The sequence below is a fragment of the Mobula birostris genome, chromosome 4, assembly GCF_030028105.1.
Source record: "Mobula birostris isolate sMobBir1 chromosome 4, sMobBir1.hap1, whole genome shotgun sequence".
NCBI lineage: Eukaryota > Metazoa > Chordata > Chondrichthyes > Myliobatiformes > Myliobatidae > Mobula > Mobula birostris.
This window is the reverse complement of record NC_092373.1, coordinates 105,321,909-105,337,933: the sequence shown is the minus strand read 5'-3', so window position 1 is coordinate 105,337,933 and position 16,025 is coordinate 105,321,909. Positions and strand designations below refer to the sequence as shown.

At 44.7% G+C, this 16,025-nt stretch overlaps 1 protein-coding gene across 3 annotated transcripts in view; it reads right to left on the bottom strand.

Annotated features, from left to right (window-relative positions):
* The window catches only part of trim2b (tripartite motif containing 2b), a 227,051-nt gene that overhangs the window by 23,250 nt on the left and 187,776 nt on the right, over window positions 1–16,025 (bottom strand). The window lies entirely within an intron of this gene.

Below are 16,025 nucleotides of genomic sequence, written 5' to 3'. Positions count from 1 at the left end.
TAATTCCAACAAATCTGTCAGGCAAGATTTTCCCCTGAGGAAACCATGCTGACTACAGCCTATTTTATCATGTACCTCCCAGACCTCATCCTTAATAATTGACTCCAACATCTTCCCAACCACTGAAGTTATACTATAATTTCCTTTCTTCTGTCTCTCTCCCTTTTTGAAGCATAGAGAGACTTGGATGGCTCAGGGGCAGGAATTGTTACTTCGAGTGCCAGGCCTTAGATGTTTCAGAAAGGACAGGGAGGGAGGCAAAAGAGGTGGGGGCATGGCACTGCTGATCAGAGATAGTGTCACAGCTGCAGAAAGGGAGAAAGTCACGGAGGGACTGTCTATGGAGTCTCTGTGGGTGGAAGATAGGAACAGGAATGGGTCAATAACTCTACTGGGTGTTTTTTTATAGACCTCCCAATAGAGTAACAGGGGCAGAGGAGCAGACAGGGAGACAGATTCTGTAAAGGTGTAATAATAACAGGGTTGTTGTGGTGGGAGATTTTAATTTCCCAAATATTGATTGGTATCTCCCTACAGCAAGGGATTTAGATGGGATGGAGTTTGTTAGGTATGTTCAGGAAGGTCTCTTGACACAATATGTAGATAAACCTACAAGAGGAGAGGCTGTACTTGATCTGGTATTGGGAAATGAACCTGGTCAGGTATCAGATCTCTCAGTGGGAGAGCATTTTGGAGATAGTGATCATAATTCTATCTCCTTTACCATAGCATTGGAGAGGGATAGTTACAGACAAGTTAGGACATTGCGTTGTGGGTCCAGATTGGCTTGCTGACAGAAGGCAAAGAATGGTTGTAGACAAGTCATATTCTGCATGGAAGGTCAGTGACCAGTGGTGTGTCTCAGGGATCTGTTTTGGGACCCTTATTCTTCGTGATTTTTATAAATGACCTGGGTGAGGAAGTGGAGGGATGGGTTAGTAAATTTGCAGATGACACAAACGTTGGGAGTGTTGTAGATAGTGTGGAGGGCTGTCAGAGGTTACAGCGGGATATTGATAGGATGAAAAACTAGGCTGAGAAGTGGCAGATGGAGCTTAACCCAGATAAGTGTGAGGTGGTTCATTTTGGTAGGTCAAATATGATGGCAGAATATACTATTAATGGTAAGACTCTTGGCAGTGTGGAGGATCAGAGGGATCATGGGGTCTGAGTCCACAAGACACTCAAAGCTGCTATGCAGGTTGACTCTATGGTTAAGAAGGCGTATGGTGCATTAGCCTTCATCAATCGTGGGATTGAGTTTAGGAGCTGAGAGGTAATGTTGCAGCTATATAGGACCCTGGTCAGACCCCACTCGGAGTACTGTGCTCATTTCTGGTCACTTCTCTACAGGAAGGATGTGCAAACCATAGAAAGGGTGCAGAGGAGATTTACGAGGATGTTGCCTGGATTGGGGGGCATGCCTAATGAGATAGGTTGAGTGAACTTGGCCTTTTATCCTTGGAGTGACGGAGGGTGAGAGGTGACTTGATAGAGGTGTGCAAGATAATGAGAGGCATTGATCGTGTGGATAGTCAGAGGCTTTTTCCCGGGGCTGAAATGGCTAGCACGAGAGGGTACAGTTTTAAGGTGCTTGGAAGTAGGTACAGAGGAGTTGTCAGAACACAGAACATAGAATAGAACAGCACCGCATAGGCCCTTCGGCCCACAACATTGTGCCGACCCTCAAACCCTGCCTCCCACATAAGCCCCCAACTTAAATTCCTTCATATACCTGTCCAGTAGTCTCTTAAACTTCACTAGCGTATCTGCCTCCACCACTGATTCAGGCCGTACATTCCACAGACCAACCATTCTCTGAGTAAAATATCTTCCTCGAATATCCCCCTTGAACTTCCCACCCCTTACCTTAAAGCCATGTCCTCTTGTATTGAGCAGTGGTGCCCTGGGGAAGAGGTGCTGGCTATCCACACTATCTATTCCTCTTATTATCTTGTAGACCTCTATCATGTCTCCTCTCATCCTCCCTCTCTCCAAAGAGTAAAGCCCTAGCTCCCTTAATCTCTGATCAGAATGCATACTCTTTAAACCAGGCAGCATCCTGGTAAATCTCTCCCCTGTACCTTTTCCAATGTTTCCACATCCTTCCTATAGTGAGTCGACCAGAACTGGACACAGTACTCCAAGTGTGGCCTAACCAGAGGTTTATAGAGCTGCATCATTACATCGCGACTCTTAAACTCTATTCCTTGAGTTATGAAAGCTAACACCCCATAAGCTTTCTTAACTACCCTATCTACCTGTGAGGCAACTTTCAGGGATCTGTGGACATGTTCCCCCAGATCCCTCTGCTCCTCCACACTACCAAGTATCCTGCCATTTACTTTCTACTCTGCCTTAGAGTTTGTCCTTCCAAAGTGTACCACCTCACACTTCTCCAGGTTGAACGCCATCTGCCACTTCTCAGCCCACTTCTGCATCTTATCAATGTCTCGCTGCAATCTTTGACAATCCTCTACACTATCTACAACACCACCAACCTTTGTGTCGTCTGCAAAATTGCCAACCCACCCTTCTAACCCAACATCCAGGTTGTTAATAAAAATCATGAAAAGTAGAGGTCCCAGAACAGATCCTTGTGGGACACCACTAGTCACAATCCTCCAATCTGAATGTACTCCCTCCACCACGACCCTCTGCCTTCTGCAGGCAAGCCATTTCTGAATCCACCTGGTCAAACTTCCCTGGATCCCATGCCTTCTGACTTTCTGAATAAGTCTACCATGTGGAACCTTGTCAAATGCCTTACTAAAATCCATATAGATCACATCCACTGCACTACCCTCATCCATATGCCTGGTCACCTCCTCAAAGAAATCTATCAGGCTTGTTAGAAACAATCTGCCCTTCACAAAGCCATGCTGACTGTCCCTGATCAGACCATGATCCTCTAAATGCCTATAAATCCTATCTCTAAGAATCTTTCCCAACAGCTTTCCCAGCACAGATGTAAGGTTCACTGGTCTATAATTACCCGGACTATCCCTACTACCTTTTTTGAACAAGGAGACAACATTCGCCTCCCTCCAATCCTCCGGTACCATTCCTGTGGACAACGAGGACATAAAATCCTAGCCAGAGTCTCAGCAATCTCTTCCCTCCCCTCGCGGGAATATTCCGTCAGGCCCCGGGGACTTATCTGTCCTAATGTATTTTAACAACTCCAACACCTCCTCTCCCTTAATATCAACATGCTCCAGAACATCAACCTCACTCATATTGTCCTCACCATCATCAAGTTCCCTCTCATTGGTGAATACTGAAGAGAAGTATTCATTAAGGACCTTGCTCACTTCCACAGCCTCCAGGCACATCTTCCCACCTTTATCTCTAATTGGTCCTACCTTCACTCCTGTCATCCTTTTGTTCTTCACATAATTGAAGAATGCCTTGGGGTTTTCCTTTACCCTACTTGCCAAGGCCTTCTCATGCACCCTTCTTGCTCTTCTCAGCCCCTTCTTAAGCTCCTTTCTTGTTTCCCTATATTTCTCAATAGACCCATCTGATCTTTGCTTCCTAAACCTCATGTATGCTGCCTTCTTCCACCTGACTAGATTTTCCACCTCCCTTGTCACCCATGGTTCCTTCACCCTACCATTCTTTATTGTCCTCACCGGGACAAATTTATCCCTAACATCCTGCAAGAGATCTCTAAACATCGACCACATGGCCATAGTACATTTCCCTGCAAAAACATCATCCCAATTCACACCTGCAAGTTCTAGCCTTATAGCCTCATAGCCTCATAACTTGCCCTTCCCCAATTAAAAATTTTCCTATCCTCTCTGATTCTATCCTTTTCCATGATAATGCTGAAGGCCAGGGAGCGGTGGTCATTATCCCCCAGATGCTCACCCACTGAGAGATCTGTGACCTGACCTGGTTCAAGATCTAATATGGCATTCCCCCTAATCAGCCTGTCCACATACTGTGACAGGAATCTGTCCTGGACACACTTAACAAACTCTGCCCCATCTAAACCCTTGGAACTAATCAGGTGCCACTCAATATTAGGGAAGTTAAAGTCACCGATGATAACAACCCTGTTATTTTTGCACCTTTCCAAAATCTGCCTCCCAATCTGCTCCTCTGTATCTCTGCTACTGCCAGGGGGCCTATAGAATACCCCCAATAGAGTAACTGCTCCCATCCTGTTCCTGACTTCCACCCATACTGACTCAGAAGAGGATCCTGCTACATTACCCACCCTTTCTGTAGCAATAATAGTATCCCTGAGCAGTCATGCCACCCCTCCTCCCCTTTTTCCGCCCTCTCTATCCCTTTTAAAGCACTGAATTCCAGGAATATTGAGAATCCATTCCTGCCCTGGTGCCAGCCAAGTCTCTGTAATGGCCACTACACCAGAATTCCATCTATGTATCCACACTCTCAGTTCACCACCTTTGTCCCTGATGCTTCTTGCATTGAGGTACACACGTTTCAGCCTTTCTACCTCACTGTCTTTACACCGTTTATTCTGCTTCTCTTTCCTCAAAGCCTCCCTGTATGTTAGATCTGGCTTTACTCCATGCACTTCTTTCACTGCTCTATCGCTCTGGGTCCCATCCCCCTTGCAAATTAGTTTAAACCCTCCCGAACCATGCTAACAAACCTATCTGCAAGGATATTGGTCCCCCTCGAGTTCAGGTGCAATCCATCCTATCTGTACAGGTCCCACTTTCAGCAGAAGAGATCCCAATGATTCAAAAATCTAAAACCCTGCTCCCTGCACCAACTCCTCAGCCACGCATTCAACTGCCATCTCCTCCAATTCTTACCATCTCTGTCACGTAGCACTGGCAGCAATCCTGAGAATGCCACCCTTGAGGTCCTGTTCTTCAGCCTTCTGCCTAGTTCCTGAAACTCACACTTCAAGACCTCATCCCTCTTCCTGCCTATGTCGTTGGTCCCAACATGTATCACGACTTCTGGTTGCTTTCCCTCTCGTACAAGGATGTTCTGCACCCGGTCAGAGACATCCTGTACCCTGGCACCCGGGAGGCAACAAACCATGCAGGTGTCCTTCTCACGTCCACAAAATCTCCTGTCTGCTCCCCTGACTATAGAGTCTCCAATGACGACGGCTCTCCTCTTCTCCGTCCCACCCTTCTGCACCACCAGGTCAGACTCAGTGCCGGAGGCCCTGCCACCGTGGCTCACACCTGGTCGGTCATCCCCACCAACAGTAGAACCATAGAACCATAGAAACTACAGCACAGAAACAGGCCCTTTGGCCCTTCTTGGCTGTACCGAACCATTTTCTGCCTAGTCCCACTGACCTGCACACGGACCATATCCCTCCATACACCTCCCATCCATGTATCTGTCCAATTTATTCTTAAATGTTAAAAAAGAACTCGCATTTACCACCTCGTCTGGCAGCTCATTCCATACGCCCACCAGTCTCTGTGTGAAGAAGCCCCCCCTAACGTTCCCTTTAAACTTTTCCCCCCTCACCCTTAACCCATGTCCTCTGGTTTTTTTTTCTCCCCTTGCCTCAGTGGAAAAAGCCTGCTCGCATTCACTCTATCTATATCCATCATAATTTTATATACCTCTATCAAATCTCCCCTCATTCTTCTACGCTCCAGGGAATAAAGTCCTAACCTATTCAACCTTTCTCTGTAACTGAGTTTCTCAAGTCCCGGCAACATCCTTGTAAACCTCTCTGCACTCTTTCAACCTTATTTATATCCTTCCTGTAATTCAGTGACCAAAACTGAACACAATACTCCAGATTCGGCCTCACCAATGCCTTATACAACCTCATCATAACATTGCAGCTCTTATACTCAATACTTCGATTAATAAAGGCCAATGTACCAAAAGCTCTCTTTACAACCCTATCTACCTGTGACGACACTTTTAGGGAATTTTGTATCTGTATTCCCAGATCCCTCTGTTCCACTGCACTCCTCAGTGCCTTATCATTAACCCTGTATGTTCTACGTTGGTTTGTCCTTCCAATGTGCAATACCTCACACTTGTCAGTATTAAACTCCATCTGCCATTTTTCAGCCCATTTTCCAGCTGGTCCAAGTCCCTCTGCAGGCTCTGAAAACCTTCCTTACTGTCTACTACACCTCCAATCTTTGTATCATCAGCAAACTTGCTGATCCAATTTACCACATCATCATCCAGGTCATTGATATAGATGACAAATAGCAATGGACCCAGCACTGATCCCTGTGGCACACCACTAGTCACAGGCCTCCACTCAGAGAAGCAATTCTCTACCACCATTCTATGGCTTCTTCCTTTGAGCCAATGTCTAATCCAATTTACCACCTCTCCATGTATACCTAGCGACTGAATTTTCCTAACTAACCTCCCATGCCGGACCTTGTCAAAGGCCTTACTGAAGTCCATGTAGACAATATCCACTGCCTTCCCTTCATCTACTTTCCTGGTAACCTCCTTGAAAAACTCCAACAGATTGGTCAAACATGACTTACCACGCACAAAGCCATGTTGACTCTCCCTAATAAGCCCCTGTCTATCCAAATGCTTGTAGATTCTGTCTCTTAGTACTCCCTCCAATAACTTACCTACTACTGACGTTAAACTCACCAGCCTATAACTTCCCGGATTACTTTTCGATCCTTTTTTAAACAACGGAACAACATGAGCCACTCTCCAATCCTCCGGCACTTCACCCGTAGACAGCGACATTTTAAATATTTCTGCCAGGGCCCCCGCAATTTCAACACTAGTCTCCTTCAAGGTCCGAGGGAACACCCTGTCAGGTCCCAGGGATTTATTCACTTTAATTTTCCTCAAGACAGCAAGCAACTCCTCCTTTTCAATCTGTACAGTTTCCATGGTCTCACTACTTGATTCCCTCAATTCCATAGATTTCATGCCAGCTTCCTTAGTAAATACAGACGCAAAAAATATCCAGGACGGTAAACTTATTATTCAGGGGAATGGCTACAGGAATGTTCTGCACTACCTGTCTGCTCACCTTCGCTTCCCCCCTCTGACTGTCACCCAACGACCTGCTTCCGACAGCCTAGGTGTGACTACCTCCCTGTAGCTCTCATCTGTGACTTCCTCATTCTCCCTTATGAGACAAAGGTCATCCAGCTGCTGCTCCAGATTCCTTACATGGTCTTCCAGGTCGCCCAGCCGTATGCACTTCTGGCAGATGTGACTCTGTGGGAGAGGAGCATTCCCCCAAGACTGCCACATCTCACATGAGAGGCACATCACCATCTCAGGAGGCATCGTAAAGACTAACTGCAAGCAAGCTTGTCCTCCGCCTCTTCTCGTCAAAGCCTCTCGAGTCAAAGCCTCAAAGCTCCACTCCTTCACTGGCCGCTCTCCACAGGCTGCTTTGCTTGAGCTATCCCTCTATTTCTCTGTTCGAGCGTTTCAAAATGCTTGGTCACCTGACCTCGACTGCCCAATCAGCTGCTTTCTGAGCTATTCAAATATTGATTGTCTAATCAACGGCTTTCTGCTGATCTATTCAAATCTTGATTGACTTGATTGCACAGACCAACTGCCAAAACTGCCAGAATCTCTCGAGTCAAAGCCTCCAAGCTTCACTCGCCCACTCATTCACTGGCCGTTTTCCACAGGAAAGGTTAAGTCAGGGTTAAGTTTGTGAATGTAGACTGGTGAGTGTGTGCCGGTGATGGTGGTGGAGGCGGATATGGTAGGGTCTTTGAAGAGACTCCTGGATAGGTACATGGAGCTTAGAAAAATAGAGGGTTATGGGTAACCCTGGGTAATTTTTAAGGTAAGGACGTTCGGTACAGCATTGTGGGCCGAAGGGCCTGTATTATGCTGTAAGTTTTCTATGTTCTATGTTCTATTAAGGACCTCACCCACATTCTCTGCATCCAAGCAAATGTTCCACTTTATCCTTGAGTGGTCCCTCCCTCTCCCTGGTTATCCTCTTGCTCTTGATGTATGTACAGAATCCCTTGGGATTCTCTTTAATCCTGCCTTCCAAGGACATTTCATAGCTCCTTCTGGCTTTCCTAATTCCTGTCTTGAATTCTTTTTCAGCTTTTTAAAAATAATTCTCAAGGGCTCTGTTGGATTCTAGCTTCCTTTTACTTCTTGACTAAATTCATCACCTCACTCAATATCCAAGGTTCTCTTGCCATTCCTGTCCTTCTTTCTGACTGGAACATGCCTGTTCTGTACTCTATGCAATTGGTTTTGAGGTACTCTCAAAACAATTTAGTACCTGGTAAAGCACTTGCATCATCAAGACGGAAGGCAATGGATTAAGTGTTGATGAACGGAATGTGATACTCGATAGTCAGCATGAACACAGTATTCCAAAGGGCTTGTTTCTCAAGATTTAATCTTTACATGTGATAATGAAGGCTTTACTCTATCTGGGGACAGGACTGAATAAATAAAACATGTTGTCAATTCTAAGAGTGGCACTGAACATTGACAAGGGTTTTTTACACAATGTCACAAAGAACTTGAAGAACTCAACTGACAACAGAAGCTGAGAGAATCAAAACAAAGCAGGTTAAGACTGTGAACAACATGTTTAAGAAGCATGCAAAGTTGCCACCATCCAGATGGTGAGCTAGAACATGATAAACAAGAGAAAATCCAAGTAACACACACAAAATGCTGGAACAGCTCAGCAAGCCAGGCAGCCTCTATGAAAAAAACGTGTACAGTTGACGTTTTGGGTTGAGACCCTTCAGTGTGTCCTGCTGAAATGTCAACTGTACACTTTTTTTCATAGATGCTGTCTCGCCTGCTGAGTCCTTCCAGCATTTTGTTGTGTTGCTTGGAACATAAGAAGACTCTGCTCTGGCCACGATTGAAAAGGAACAGGCCAGAGCTAGTATTGGCAGTCTGGTTGTCTTCATGGGTGAAGTCACAGGCAGGATGCAAGTGGGTTCAGCACAAAATCAGCAGGTCACACACAAGACTTTTTTGGCAGCCCTTTGGATTGAGTACTCCATCGGTCACAGGCTAAGGTACATCTACTCAGAGGATACTCCCAAATGTTGGGCAAGATGAAATGCTGTGTGTTTGACAGGGGTAGCTGATCAAAATCAAAGGGTGTGGCCACAGGAATCTGAGTGAGAGTGAGCATTGTCCTCCTCTCTAGGTTACACGAAACAGTTCAACTCAATCAACTTTATTCCCCTCTCCCCACTTCCTGGTACACCTGTGATTGCACTGAATGTGCTTCCTGTTTTTGCATGCAATGCTATGCTGAGGGTGTTTTATAGATCCATAGCATCAAAACCTGGATCACCTTGTCCACACTAACTATCAGGTACCCATACCTACCAAATCCATTCACTGGAACCTAGTCTGTAGCTTACCATACTTTGGTGATTCAAGCATATAGATGCTTCCTAAATGTTGTAAGACTATCTGACTCTACCAGCTTCTCAAGCAATGCATTTAAGACTACAACCACCCTCTGTGGGGGGAGAAAAATTCTTCCTCCAATCCCCCTGAATTATAAACCTAGGTACCTTTACCATCAGGAGAGTCTGCAGAGAGACTTGGATAGATTGGAAGAATGGGCAAAGAAGTGGCAAATGAAGTACAATGTTGGAAAGTGTATGGTTATGCACTTTGGCAGAAAAAATAAATGGGCAGACTATTATTTGAATGGGGAAAGAATTCAAAGTTCTGAGATGCAATGGGACTTGGGAGTCCTCGTACAGGATACCCTTAAAGTTAACCTCCAGGTTGAGTCAGTAGTGAAGAAGGTGAATGCAATGTTGGCATTCATTTCTAGAGGAATAGAGTATAGGAGCAGGGATGTGATGTTGAGGTGCTGGTGAGACCTCACTTGGAGTACTGTGGGCAGTTTTGGTCTCCTTACTTAAGAAGGGATGTGCTGACATTGGAGAGGGTACAGAGAAGATTCACTTGAATGATTCCGGGAATGAGAGGGTTAACATATGAGGAACATTTGTCCGCTCTTGGACTGTATTCCTTGGAGTTTAGAAGAATGAGGGGAGACCTGATAGAAACATTTCGAATGTTGAAAGGCATGGACAGAGCGGATGTGGCAAAGTTGTTTCCCATGACTGGGGAGTCTAGTATGAGAGGGCATGACTTAAGGATTGAAGGGTGCCCATTCAGAACCGAAATGTGAAGAAATGTTTTTTAGTCAGAGGGTGGTGAATCTATGGAATTTGTTGCCACGGGCAGCAGTGGAGGCCAAGTCATTGGGTGTATTTAAGGCAGAGATTGATAGGTATCTGAGTAGCCATGGCATCAAAGGTTATGGTGAGAAGGCGGGGGAGTGGGACTAAATGGGAGAACGGATCAGCTCATGATAAAATGGGTGGAGCAGACTCGATGGGCTGAATGGCTGACTTCTGCTCCTTTGTCTTATGGTCTTATGGTCACATCAACCTGCACTCAGACTATAGCCATCCATACCCCTCACATCCATATATCCATCCAAACTTGTCTTAAACATTGAAATCCAGCTTGCATCCACCGCTTGTGCTGGCAGCTCATCCACACTCTCACGGCCCTCTGTGTGAAGAAGATTCCCCTCATGTTCCCTTTAAACTTTTCACCAGTCACACAAATCATGACCTCTACTTGTAGTCCCACCCAACCTCAGTAGAAAACTCAGTAGAGTAGACAGCTCTGTCCGCCATAGAAAGCAGGATCTCCCAGTGGCCACACATTACAATTCCACGTCCCATTCCCATTCTGATACGTCCATCCATGGCCTCCTCTACTGTCAAGATGAAGCCACACTCAGGTTGGAGGAACAACACCTTATATTCCGTCTGGGTAACGTCCAACCTGATGGTGTGAATGTTGACTTCTCTAACTTCTGTTAATGGCCCTCCTCCCCTGCTGACCCCATCTCTTATTTATTTATTATTATTTTTTTTTCCCCTTTCTTTCTCTCTTTTTCTCCCTCTGTCACTCTTACTAAATCTTCCTCTGATGCTCCCCTTCCCTTTTCTTTCTCCCTTGACCTCCCCTCCCATGATCCTTTCCTTCTCCAGCCTTGTATCTTCTTGCCAATCAACTTTCCAGCTCTTAGCTCCATCCCTCCCCCTCCTGTCTTCTCCTATCATTTCGGATCTCCCCCTCCCCCTCCCACTTTCAAATCTCTTACTATCTCTTCTTTCAGTTAGTCCTGAAGAAGGGTCTCGGCCCGAAACGTCGACTGTCCCTCTTCCTATAGATGCTGCCTGGCCTGCTGCGTTCCACCAGCATTTTGTGTGTGTTGCTTGAATTTCCAGCATCTGCAGATTTCCTTGTGTTTGCCTCAGTAAAAAAGCTTGTTTGCATTTCCCCTATCAATACCCCTCATAATTTTATATATCTCTATCAAATCTCCCTTCAACCTTCTACATCCCAAGGAATAATCCTAACCTATTCAATCTCTCCTTATAACTCACGTCTTCCAGACTCAGCAACATCCTTGTAAATATTCTCTGCAGTTTTTCAACATTATTTACATCTTTCCTGTAGGTAGGTGACCAAAACTGTATACAATATTCTAAATTAGGCCACACCAATGTCTTATATATTAATCTCTTCAACATTACTCTTTCCCATAGATGCTGCCTGGCCTGCTGAGTTTCTCCACCATTTGTGTGTGTTGCTTGGACTTCCAGTGTCTGCAGATTTTCTCTTATTTATGATTCCATCCCCTGTACTCAATAAACACACACAATGGAGGAGGAACTCAGCAAGCCAAGCAGCATCTATGGGGAAAGAGTACAGTCGATGTTTGGGACGGAAACCCCTCAGCAGGACTGGAGAAAAAAAGATGAGGAGTAGATTTAAAAGGTGGAGGGAGGGGAGAAAGAAACACAAGGTGATAAGTAAAACTGGGAGGGGGAGGGATGCAGTAAAGAGTTGGGAAGCTGATTGGTGAAAGAGAAGGAGACTAGTGTTGAAATTGCAGGGGCCCTGGCAGGTGTATTTAAAATGTCGGTGTCTACAGGTGAGGTGCTGGAGGATTGGAGAATGACTCATGTTGTTCTGTTGTTTGAAAAAGGATCGAGAAGTAATCCGGGAAATTATAGGCCAGTAAGTTTGACGTCGGTAGTGGGTAAGTTATTGGAGGGAGTACTAAGAGACAGAATCTACAAGCATTTGGATGGACAGGGACTTATTAGGGAGAGTCAACATGGCTTTGTGCTTGGTAGGTCATGTTTGACCAATCTATTAGAGTTTTTCGAGGAGGTTACCAGGAAAGTGGATGAAGGGAAGGCAGTGGATGTTGTCTACATGGACTTCAGTAAGGCCTTTGACAAGGTCCTGCATGGGAGGTTAGTTAAGAAAATTCAGTCGCTAGGTATACATGGAGAGGTGGTAAATTAGATTAGACATTGGCTCAATGGAAGAAGCCAAAGAGTGGTAGTAGAGAATTGCTTCTCAGAGTGGAGGCCTGTGACTAGTGGTGTGCCACAGGGATCAGTGCTGGGTCCATTGTTATTTGTCATCTATATCAATGATCTGGATGAGAATGTAAGTCCCAGGTTCCACCAAGAATAGTAGAAGACATAGAAAATCTGAAATGATTGACTATCTGGGAAATGCTGCCCGAGGAGTCATTGTGCGCTGGTGCCAAAATGCTTCAGTTTTTACCTTTTACCTCTTGTCATCCATTTGAGGCCAAACATTGAGGCTAATCGTCAGCCCACTTACTTAGCAGATCAAGATGCCCCTGTAATTTTAGGTAACCTTTCTCTCTGTCTATGATACAACCTATGTTCGTATCATCCTCAATCTTACTAAGCATTGCTTATGCATTCACTTCCAAGTCATCTATATAAATTGCAAACAACAAGGGTCCCAATAAGGATATTTAGTTACATGCCTCCAGCCTGAGAAACAGCTTTCAACTGTCACTCTTTACTTCCTATCGTTGGACCATTTATGAATCCTTTTAGCTGTCTTTTCCTGGTTCCTATGCGATCTAGAAACTGGAGAGGCCATAGCACAGGTAAGGTGCCAGAGGATTGGAGTATAGCTTGATGTTGTTGTGTTCTTTAAGAAACAAGAAGGGAGGTGGCATGGTAATGTAGCAGTTAGTGTAACACTATCAGAGCCCAGTGACCCGAGTTAAGTTCCCACTGCTGTCTGTAAGGAGTCTGCTTGCTCTTCCTGTGACCGCATTAGTTCCTCGGGTACTCATATTTCCTTCCGCATTTGAAAGATGTATTCATTATTCTGTAAATTGGTCACAGTTGTGATCAGGCTGTGCAGGCTAATCGGACCAGGAGGGCCTGTTACTGTGCTCCATCTCTAAGTAAAATAAAGGCTCTAAGAACCAGCCAGGAAATTATAGGCTGGTGAGCCTGATGTTAGGAGTGGGCAAATTATTGGAAAGTATTGTGAAAGACTGGATTTATAACTACTTGGATAGAAAGGACCTGATTAGATATAGTCATCATGGCTTTGTGCATGGGAGGTCATGCCTAACCAATCTTACGGTATGTTTTGAGGATGTTACCAGGAATGCGGATGAATGACAAAGGCAGTAGATGTTGCCCACAAGGCCGTTGAAAAGGCCCCACATGAGAGGTTGGTCAGAAAGGTTTAGTCGCCTGGCATTCAAGATGAGGTAGTAAATTGAATTCAACATTGTCTTCATAGGAGAAGCCAGGGAGTGGTAGTAGATGATTGTCTCTGACTGGAGGGTTGTGACTAGTGGTGTGCCACAAGGATCGGTGCTGGGTCCTTTGTTGTTTGTCATCTGTATCAATGATCTGGATGATAATGTGATTATCTGGATCAGCAAATTTGTAGATAACACCAAGATTGAGGGTATAATGAACAGTAAGGAAGGCTATCATGGCTTGCAGAGGGATCTGGATCAGCTGGAAAAATAGGCATGGCAGATAGAATTTAATGCAGACAGGTGTAAGGTGTTGGACTTTGAGAGGGCAAAGCTGCTTAGGACGTTGTGAATGGTAGGACACTGAAGAGAACAGAGGGAGCTGGGAATACAAATTCCTAGAAAGTGGCCTTACAGGCAGATAGGGAGCTTTTGTCATATTGGCCTTCATAAATCAAAATATTGTATGGGAGTTGGAAGGAAAATGCTAAAATTGTACAAGATGTTGGTGAGGCCTAATTTAGAGTATTGCATGCTGTATCTACAGGAAAGATAATAAATATTGATCCTGAGAGGGAAATTCTTTTGTTACAGCAGCATCATTTAAAAACACACTTTTTTAAATGATAATTTCCTCAAAAAATTGTAATAGATTTGTCAGGCAGGATTTTCCTTTAAGGAATCCATGCTGAGTTCTGCCTATCTTGTCATATGCCTCCAGGTACTCTGTAACCTCATCCTTGACAATCGACTCCAACAATTTCCCAACCACCGATGTCAAGCTAACAGGTCTATAATTTCCTTTTTGCTTCCTTTCCCCCTTCTTAAATAGCAGAGTGACATTTGCAATCTTCCAGTCTTCCGGAACCATGCAGAATCTATCGACTTTTGAAAGATCATCGCTAATGCCTCCGCAATCTCCGCAGCTACTTCCTTCAGAACACGCGGGTGCATTTCATCTGGTCCAGGAGATTTATCTACCTTTAGACTATTCAGCTTCCTGAGTACTTTCTCTGTCATAATTGTGACTGCGCACACTTCTCTTCCCTGCCACCGTTGAGTGTCCGGTATACTGCTGATGTCTTCCTCAGTGAAGACTGATGCAAAATACTCATTCAGTTCCTCTGCCATCTCCTTATCTCCCATTACAATTTCTCCAGCATCATTTTCTATTGGTCCTATATCTACTCTCACCTGTCTTTTACTCTTTATATACTTGAAAAAGCTTTTAGTATCCTCTTTGATATTATTTGCCAGCTTCCTTTCATAGTTAATCTTTTCTCTCTTAATGACCTTCTTGGTTTCCTTTTGTAAGGTTTTAAAAACTTCCCAATCCTCTGTCTTCCCACTAATTTTTGCTTCCTTGTATGCCATCTCCTTTGCTTTAACTTTGGCTTTGACTTCTCTTGTCAACCACAGTTGCATCCTTTTTCCACTCGAAAATTTCTTCTTTTTTGGAATATACCTGTCTTGCACCCTCCTCACTTCTCGCATAAACTCCAGCCACTGCTGCTCTGCCGTCTTTCCCACCAGCGTCCCTTTCCAGTCAACTTTGGCCAGTTCCTCTCTCATGCCACTGTAATTTCCTTTACTCCACTGAAATACCGACGCATCAGATTTCGGCTTCTCTTTTTCAAATTTCACAGTGAACTCAATCATGTTATGATCACTGCCTCCTAAGGGTTCCTTCACCTCAATCTCTCAAATCACCTCCGGTTCATTACACAATACCCAAGCCAGTAGAGCCGATCCCCTAGTGGGCTCAACAACAAGCTGTTCTAAAAAGCCATCTTGCAGACATTCTATAAATTCTCTCTCTTGAGATCCAGTGCCGACCTGATTTTCCTAATCCACTCGCATGTTAAAATCCCCCACAATTATCATAACACTGCCCTTCTGACAAGCCTTTTCTATTTCCAGTTGTAATTTGTAGTCCACATCCCTGTAGCTGTTTGGAGGCCTATAAATAACCTTCCTCAGGGTCCTTTTACCCCTGCAATTTCTTAGCTCAACCCATAAAGATTCTGCCCCTTCCGATCCTATATCACCGCTTTCTAATGATTTAATATCATTTCTTACCAATAAAGCCACACCTCCCCCTCTGCCTACCTTCCTATCCTTCTAATACACCGTGTATCCTTGGACGTTCAGCTCCCAGAGACATGTATCCTTTAGCCAGGTCTCAGTGATGGCCGCAATATCATACCTGCCAATCTGTAGCTGTACGACAAGATCATCCACTTTATTTCTTATGCTGCGTGCATTTAAGTATAGCACCTTAAGACCAGTATTTGATACTTTTCACTTTGATTTCACTGCAACTTTATTGCACTGCAACTCAACCCAATTGCTACAAATTTGCCCCATCACCTGCCTGTCTTTCCTGACATCTTTACTGCTCACTATCTTAGATTTATTTCTGTTTTCCCCTTCCTCCGCTCTGTCATTCTGGTTC